The sequence below is a fragment of the Cucurbita pepo genome, chromosome LG01 (genome assembly GCF_002806865.2).
Source record: "Cucurbita pepo subsp. pepo cultivar mu-cu-16 chromosome LG01, ASM280686v2, whole genome shotgun sequence".
Classification (NCBI taxonomy): domain Eukaryota; kingdom Viridiplantae; phylum Streptophyta; class Magnoliopsida; order Cucurbitales; family Cucurbitaceae; genus Cucurbita; species Cucurbita pepo.
In genome coordinates, this window is record NC_036638.1 from 14816231 (window position 1) to 14823963 (window position 7733).

At 39.5% G+C, this 7733-nt stretch overlaps 2 long non-coding RNA genes across 2 annotated transcripts; both read left to right on the forward strand.

Annotated features, from left to right (window-relative positions):
* The first annotated feature begins 371 nt into the window (after positions 1–371).
* Positions 372–2523, forward strand: LOC111799802. Its single transcript, XR_002815899.1, has 3 exons — positions 372–1166; positions 1277–1332; positions 2340–2523. It is a non-coding gene; the product is annotated as an uncharacterized LOC111799802 (long non-coding RNA).
* Positions 2524–4381: 1858 nt separating this feature from the next.
* On the forward strand, positions 4382–7097 carry LOC111779747. Its single transcript, XR_002812731.1, has 4 exons — positions 4382–4547; positions 6066–6151; positions 6367–6422; positions 6940–7097. It is a non-coding gene; the product is annotated as an uncharacterized LOC111779747 (long non-coding RNA).
* Positions 7098–7733: the final 636 nt, after the last annotated feature.

The following is a 7733-nucleotide window of genomic DNA, read 5'->3' on the forward strand; positions in this document are numbered from 1 at the left end:
TGTTGGATTTCGATAATCGGCAGGGAAATCACGAGAGGATATTGTCGACAGGTTGTTGGAAGAAAGATAAAATGCGTAAAAATAAGAGAGAGAAAAGGACTGAAACTTTGACTGCTATTGTAAATCCGGGTGTCAAATCTTGTAAACAGATTTCCTATTTAAATACAACCTATCCTAAAAATGGGGGGAGAGTGGCCAACTGAATCTGTGCCACTTCCTAGAAAAATGACGTCTAAGAATTAGCTAATCCATTCGACGTGTTTGTCAAATGGTCAAACGAAAATTAAATGTAAACGTGTGAATCTAAATAAGGAAAAAACAAAGGTTTTATCTAACATCCCGTTCCCCTTCCTTTACCCCATTATCCTCTGTTCTTTGTCCTCTTACAGTTATCTTTGTCCTCTTACAGTTATGGCTATCATCACAATAGGACCTTGTTTGTAACGATAAGGGTTTCAGAGGAAAAAAAAAAAAAAAAAAAAGGAACGCCTTAAATCTCGCCGGAAATCGCAGGATTTTCGGTGAGGCATGCCTTGTCAACAAGGGCATATTAATTCCTTGAGTGCCCATGTTAAACCCTAGCTACCTTAGTAGCCGTCCTTTCTTTTTGAGCTATATCGTACCTGTGAGGGAGGAGACGAAAGGTTTAGGTGAGGAATCGAAAACGTCTCGAGACTTCAGACTTTGTGAGTCCTTAGATAGGAGCAAACCGGCGCCAGGGTACGTCGGGCAAGGAGGGACAGACGCGCCACCAGAGACAAACGGACGGACGACGACCATTCCACCGACGACAGTAGTCGAGTTCTTTGATTAGGGTTGTCGAGGCTTTCGGGCGAGGAAGACGAAGCGGCGGCCGCGGGTTGACCCTTCGACATTCCGCGAGTTCGTCTCGGTCAGCGTACAGGCCGCACCTCGCGGGCCGCGCTGGAACACCACCATTGGGCCTCGTTCCCTTTCGGCCCAACCCAGAGACGCATCCAGGAACCCTATGCCGTCAATGTCCTTCGCAGCGGAGTTTCGGCGTTGTCGGCGGCTTCGTTGCACTCCCGGCTCGGCTAGGTCGGCTTGGTGTTGCGGCTTAGCAGGCTGGACATACGTATAATATATCGATTCCTAGGTATTTGACCCTTCTGAAGCCATTCCCACCCTTGTTTCAACCGTCTGAGGTCAGTATGACTCCATCTTGATAGAACAGTTTGTGATAGGGACGTACCTTGGTAGCTAGGCATAAGAGCTAGTTGTGAAATGACTCTAAGTATATCATGTTGTCTTATAGGAGGTAGTTAGGCGTCGGGGTTAGCGTGGTGAGTGACTTCGGCCAAGGCCAAAGGGGTAAGTAACCTTACTGTTGGCATTAATTATGTATGTATGTTGCTGCGTGCCCTATGGCCCTTGCATGCACCATGTGTGTTATTGATGTATGCTAGGTTAGATGTTTCTTGTAGTGAAATGCTATGTATGCCATGTTTATGTATATGATTCTTGTAGTAAAATGCTATGTTTGCCATGTTTATGTATATGACGTTTGTGACACGATTTGCTACCCTGTATGTATGAGCTTGATTGACATGTCATGATTGTAATGAGAACCTCGCATGCCATGAATGTGATGACTAGTATGCTACGATATACCTACTCGATGTTTGACCCAGTTATGCTATGTAATGCGGTGAGGGGATGGAACTTTGTATGTATAATGCCATGGAGGTAAACCTTAAGAACCTTATGCACGCTATGGTTATGTACCTGGGGCACTCCCCCGTTATGCTACTGATGGTATGGACGCGTATATTCGGTATTGTGTTCGCCACAATATCATGCAGTCCCTCCTTTTTTCGTGGCGTCCGGTATTGTATGTCATACATACCTGACCAAGCCAGGCCCAGGGAGTTCGCATGCAAACTCGCCTGGTGGGCCCACAGTCACACACGTGGACCATGTGTGGGAAAGTACCATGCATCCACCCTCGCCCGGACAAAGCAAGGGCCATGTGTGGGAAAGTACCATGCATCCACCCCCGCCCGGACAAAGCAACGGCCTAAGGCCATGGGAAGGAATGGAAGACAGACCCCTCTCCCAGTTGCTTTCTTTTAACACTTGTGCTCATGTAGGTGTATTATGTGCGACATGTAGGTGTATTATGTGCGACATGTATGTGTATTATGTGCGACCTGTATGTGTATTATGTGCGACCTGTATGTGTATTATGTGCGACATGTATGTGTATTGTGTGCGACTGCTTGTATCCTGATGTATGATTATATGCTTAACCCCAACAGTGGGGCGACTTACTGGGTATTTTATATAATACTCAAGCCACGTGCTACCAATATTTTCAGGTAAGGGCAAGGCTCTCATGTACGGCTGACGGTGGATGCTGCGAAGGCCATGGAAATCTTGAGGAGAGTTTGTAGTGTCGTAGGCACTTGTTGGATTCTTTTGGGTTCATAGTTATTGCAATTGTTCCCTCTAGTTCTCTGTTGATTATTTCTAAGCTAGGTTGTCGTTATTGATTTCCCCAGGTATGAACGGCTTATAATAATGAACACATTGTCGTTATTGAGACTGTCTCACGTGAACTCTTGTTCTGTTGATTATGCAAGTATAAGGTAACGTCGCTAATTAGGTTAGAGAAAATTAGGGGCCTTACACTGGGGCACTCCCCCGTTATGCCACTGATGGTATGGACGCGTATATTCGATATTGTGTTCGCCACAATATCATGCAGGCCCTCCTTTTTTCGTGGCGTCCGGTATTGTATGTCATACATACCCGACCAAGCCAGGCCCAGGGAGTTTGCATGCGAACTCGCCTGGTGGGTTCATAGTCACACACGTGGACCATGTGTGGGAAAGTCTCATGCATCCACCCCCGCTCGGACAAAGCAAGGGCCTAAGGCCATGGGAAGGAATGGAAGACAGACCCATCTCTCAATTGCTTTCTTTTAACACTTGTGCTCATGTAGGTGTATTATGTGCGACATGTATGTGTATTATGTGCGACCTGTATGTGTATTATGTGCGACATGTATGTGTATTGTGTGCGACTGCTTGTATCCTGATGTATGATTATATGCTTAACCCCAACAGTGGGGCGACTTACTGGGTATTTTATATAATACTCAAGCCACGTGCTACCAATATTTTCAGGTAAGGGCAAGGCTCTCATGTACGGCTGACGGTGGATGCTGCGAAGGCCATGGAAATCTTGAGGAGAGTTTGTAGTGTCGTAGGCACTTGTTGGATTCTTTTGGGTTCATAGTTATTGCAATTGTTCCCTCTAGTTCTCTGTTGATTATTTCTAAGCTAGGTTGTCGTTATTGATTTCCCCAGGTATGAACGGCTTATAATAATGAACACATTGTCGTTATTGAGACTGTCTCACGTGAACTCTTGTTCTGTTGATTATGCAAGTATAAGGTAACGTCGCTAATTAGGTTAGAGAAAATTAGGGGCCTTACACTGGGGCACTCCCCCGTTATGCCACTGATGGTATGGACGCGTATATTCGATATTGTGTTCGCCACAATATCATGCAGGCCCTCCTTTTTTCGTGGCGTCCGGTATTGTATGTCATACATACCCGACCAAGCCAGGCCCAGGGAGTTTGCATGCGAACTCGCCTGGTGGGTTCATAGTCACACACGTGGACCATGTGTGGGAAAGTCTCATGCATCCACCCCCGCTCGGACAAAGCAAGGGCCTAAGGCCATGGGAAGGAATGGAAGACAGACCCATCTCTCAATTGCTTTCTTTTAACACTTGTGCTCATGTAGGTGTATTATGTGCGACATGTATGTGTATTGTGTGCGACTGCTTGCATCCTGATGTATGATTATATGCTTAACCCCAACAGTGAGACGACTTACTGGGTATTTTATATAATACTCAAGCCACGTGCTACCCATATTTTCAGGTAAGGGTAAGGCTCCCATGTACTGTTGACGGTGGATGCTGCGAAGGCCATGAAAATCTTGAGGAGAGTTTGTAGTGTCGTAGCGCCTTGTTGGATTCTTTTGGGTTAATAGTTATTGCAATTGTTTCCTGCAGTTCTCTGTTTATTATTTCTAGGCTAGGATGTCTCTAGGCTAGGATGTCGTTATTGATTTCTCCAAGTATCACTACAACAAATTACCCTTTTTATAGCTTTTGAAGATAGCATTTTCTAAAACATGCTATTAAAAAAATGAAAAAAAAAAAAAGGTGGACACAAAATTAAAAAAAAAAGAGCGGACACAAAACAAAATACAAAAGAGATAGATAGATATATATATTTTTAAATAGTAAGGTCTTTATTTACTCTTTTTCTTCCTCCCTTCGTTTTGCCCTAATTTATCGGCGGAGGCTAGATTTTTTTTTTTTTTCTCTCAATTTCCTCTCTTCCCCTTGTGCTCCATTTTACCATAATCTACGGATTTGGAGTTATAACCCTTGTATTTCATCTTTTTCTTCCTTTTGTATTCCATTTTTGTCCGGGATGCCTAGTCTTTGCTCTATCCTCATGCCAACGTCGCTGATATGGGCTAAATGAAAAAGCTCTTAATCGAGGTTAGCATTCACATGTGTGTTTAATCTATTGAGTATAGTTCAATATTTGTGCCCTGAAGGAGGAGTATAATCTATTGAGTATAGTTCAATATTTGTGCCCTGAAGGAGGAGTATACAATACCCTACATTTTAAAACGAGAATGAGCAGAGTGGATTTGCATCCAGGATTCTCATTTCTTAAACATTTGGATGATACTTCTTCCTTTTTGTTCTAGGGTTTAGGGTTTCTCTATGTTTTGATGTTTGGTTCTCTTGTTTAGGTCCCTTCATTTTCTCAATTAATTTGGATATTCAGCTTTGGAGATGATGCTCTTGATTTCTAGCATTTTGATTAATTTAAGAGATTTAGTTAGATTCACGGGTGTAATTCTCATAGAATTTTGTTGTTGTTTATTTTCCTTATATAATTTGTTTCACTCATAGCACCAACTTGGGGAGCTAAGGCTCTGTTTCAACTGTGTGAGTTATACTTTAGTAAATCTTCAAATTTTGTGGGCATGGTTTTTCCCATGTTTGTTTCAAATATACCAGCATATCATCCTTACTAATTGAAGTTCTAAAGTTATACTTTTGACAAATTTAAACACTTTGTTTTTCTTAATTGGTCTAATTTGTCATCTTTCTCGCTTTCATTTTCTGCTACTTGAGTGATGCTGTAATATTATGGAAGAACAAGAGGATGAACTTAAACTATTGAATGTACTACTTCCTCCAGTCAGAGAACCAAATTAAAGTTGTATTATTTCTTACTGAACAATTTCATTTTAAAAGACTTCATTATTTAGTTATATCAATTATTTATTCATACCCCTAAATTTCAGGCATTTGCGGAGAAATTTGTCTGTATGATTAGATTGATTAATTGGAGTTTAAATATGCTTAATCTATACAAACACATTGAACTAAACTCGGAATACATGCATGATTAAAGCGATAACCCTAAGAAGTGGAAGCACATGGTGCCCCCTAGAAAACATGTTGTTGGTGATTAGTATCAGAATGAAACTACACTTATTCATGAGGCTACAAAGCCTTCTATTTCCTTTCTTCCTTTTCTCCTTCTCATAGTTGTTACCCTCACTATTCTAGTAAAAAGGCCGTTTGTGTGAGTGATGTTTATTTAAATTTTCCATCCTTTTGGAGTTTGCTTCATTTATGGCCTTCAATGGTCGTTTATTTTGAGATCGAATAGAAAAAAATAGGCAATGCCTTTTAACTTTCCCTCCAAAGAATTATAACTAAGTGAAGAACAAAAGTTAGAACATTTTGTGGAAGGTCAATATGGATTGAATCGATAAACTAGTTTTCCAGATGTGGTGAAGGGGACAAAGGGATGGGAAGGATGTAGTGAAAGGGACAAAGGGATGGGAAGAAACCTCAAGCCTAATCCTATGCCCTGTTTTCTTTTGTTGAGCAGGTCCGAATTGATAGAAAATGTCAGAGGAACATACTTTCTTGAGTAAGTAAGTTCATAACCGTGATTATCTTTTTCTGATTCTCAATTTTTTTTTATCTCAGAAACTTTGCAAATGGTTGACATAGTTGTTACTAGCTGAGTTGTAGTTTATCTGCACTCCAATCGGGTGCTACAAAGAGATCTTAAGGTACCTATAAAGTATTAACATACCCAACTTTGCAATTATAAGTCTCATTAATGGTTCTTGATTTTTTTGTTTTTTCAAATTTTCTTCTATTCTAGTGTTCTAATATGTTTCTTGCGAAGAGCAATGATGTCTGACTTGGTACGATGGCTTCCATTTTTTACCGGATGGAATTTTTTTACTAGTTATTTTTTCTAATATCTTGAATTTCTGCACAGGGGACTTTGGACTTGCAAAACTACTCAATATAGAAGACCTTGCTTCATCATCATCGGTAAGGATGCAATCATTGTCTTGTCATAATTTCTCAGTAGAGATGATTTAAAGAAATTATGTGGGGATAATTTTCCTGAATGATCTTCTTCCCCGCTTATGAGCAGGTTCCTTTTCCTTTTCTTTTTATGTTTCTCTTTGTTGATCATTATTGTTGTGTTGTTCTATAATTTAAAATGATGATACATGTGATGGAAGAATGATAAGTTACTCTTTGTTTGTTTTAATATTAATGGTAATTCTGAAAATATCGGAGATGATGTTACTCGATATGATAGCGGTCCAGTGTGATGCATGGACGCTCCTTTTCTAAAGTCTAATAGACACATTGATGTACTTGGGTCAAGAACAACTGAATACCTTAAGCACAATTTTTTCAATAACCAAAATAACCATCGGGACTTTATCAAAGACACAAAGACAACTATTAGTAAGAAGTTATAATTTGTGCCTATGATTTCATATTTTCTCGTTGCCTTGCTAGTGGAACATAAACTAAGAAAATACTTATTTTGCAGCTGAAGTTTTTAAACATGCAGACTATATTAAAGAAGAGAGAGGCCAGCAGAAAGATGTCGGGTCAACTGCTGTCCTATTAGGGCATCGTCTCTTTGTTGCTAATGTTGAATATTCCAGAGTAGTTGCATCTAAAGCTGGTTCATTATGAGATACTACTATTGTATTGAAAATAGATTATGAAATCTCAATTATGAATGGGTGCTATGAGTATTTTACGTATTTATTTAGTATTTGAATTAAATTTTATTAAAAAAATATTATTACAATTTTATTAGGGTAACTATAATGATTATAAAGATTAATTAATTTTATTATGGCATTCATTTAAAGTTATATATAGCTTCAATAAAATGCCATAAAATGTGTTTTTATAGCAATGTATATAAGCTATAAATTTACTCTATTATAGCATCTATTATAGCTATCAAAAAAACGCTATAAAAAGTCTTAGACTTTTAATAACATGGGCTGTCACGACGTACGAAAAACCCTATAAAAAGTCTACGATAGCATTTTTTGTAAGCTATCGTATCTATTATTTGTTGTAGTGTATGAACGGCTTATAATAATGAACGCATTGTCGTTATTGAGACTGTTTCACGTGAACTCTTGTTCTGTTGATTATGCAAGTATAAGGTAAAGTCGCTAATTATGTTAGACCCGTGAGATTAGAAAAAGAAAGGAAAATGGGTAGTACGATCCAGATTTAGGTGAAAGTAAAGCCCCAAAGTGAGATTAGAAAAAGAAAGGAAAATGGGTAGTACGATCCAGATTTAGGTGAAAGTAAAAAAAA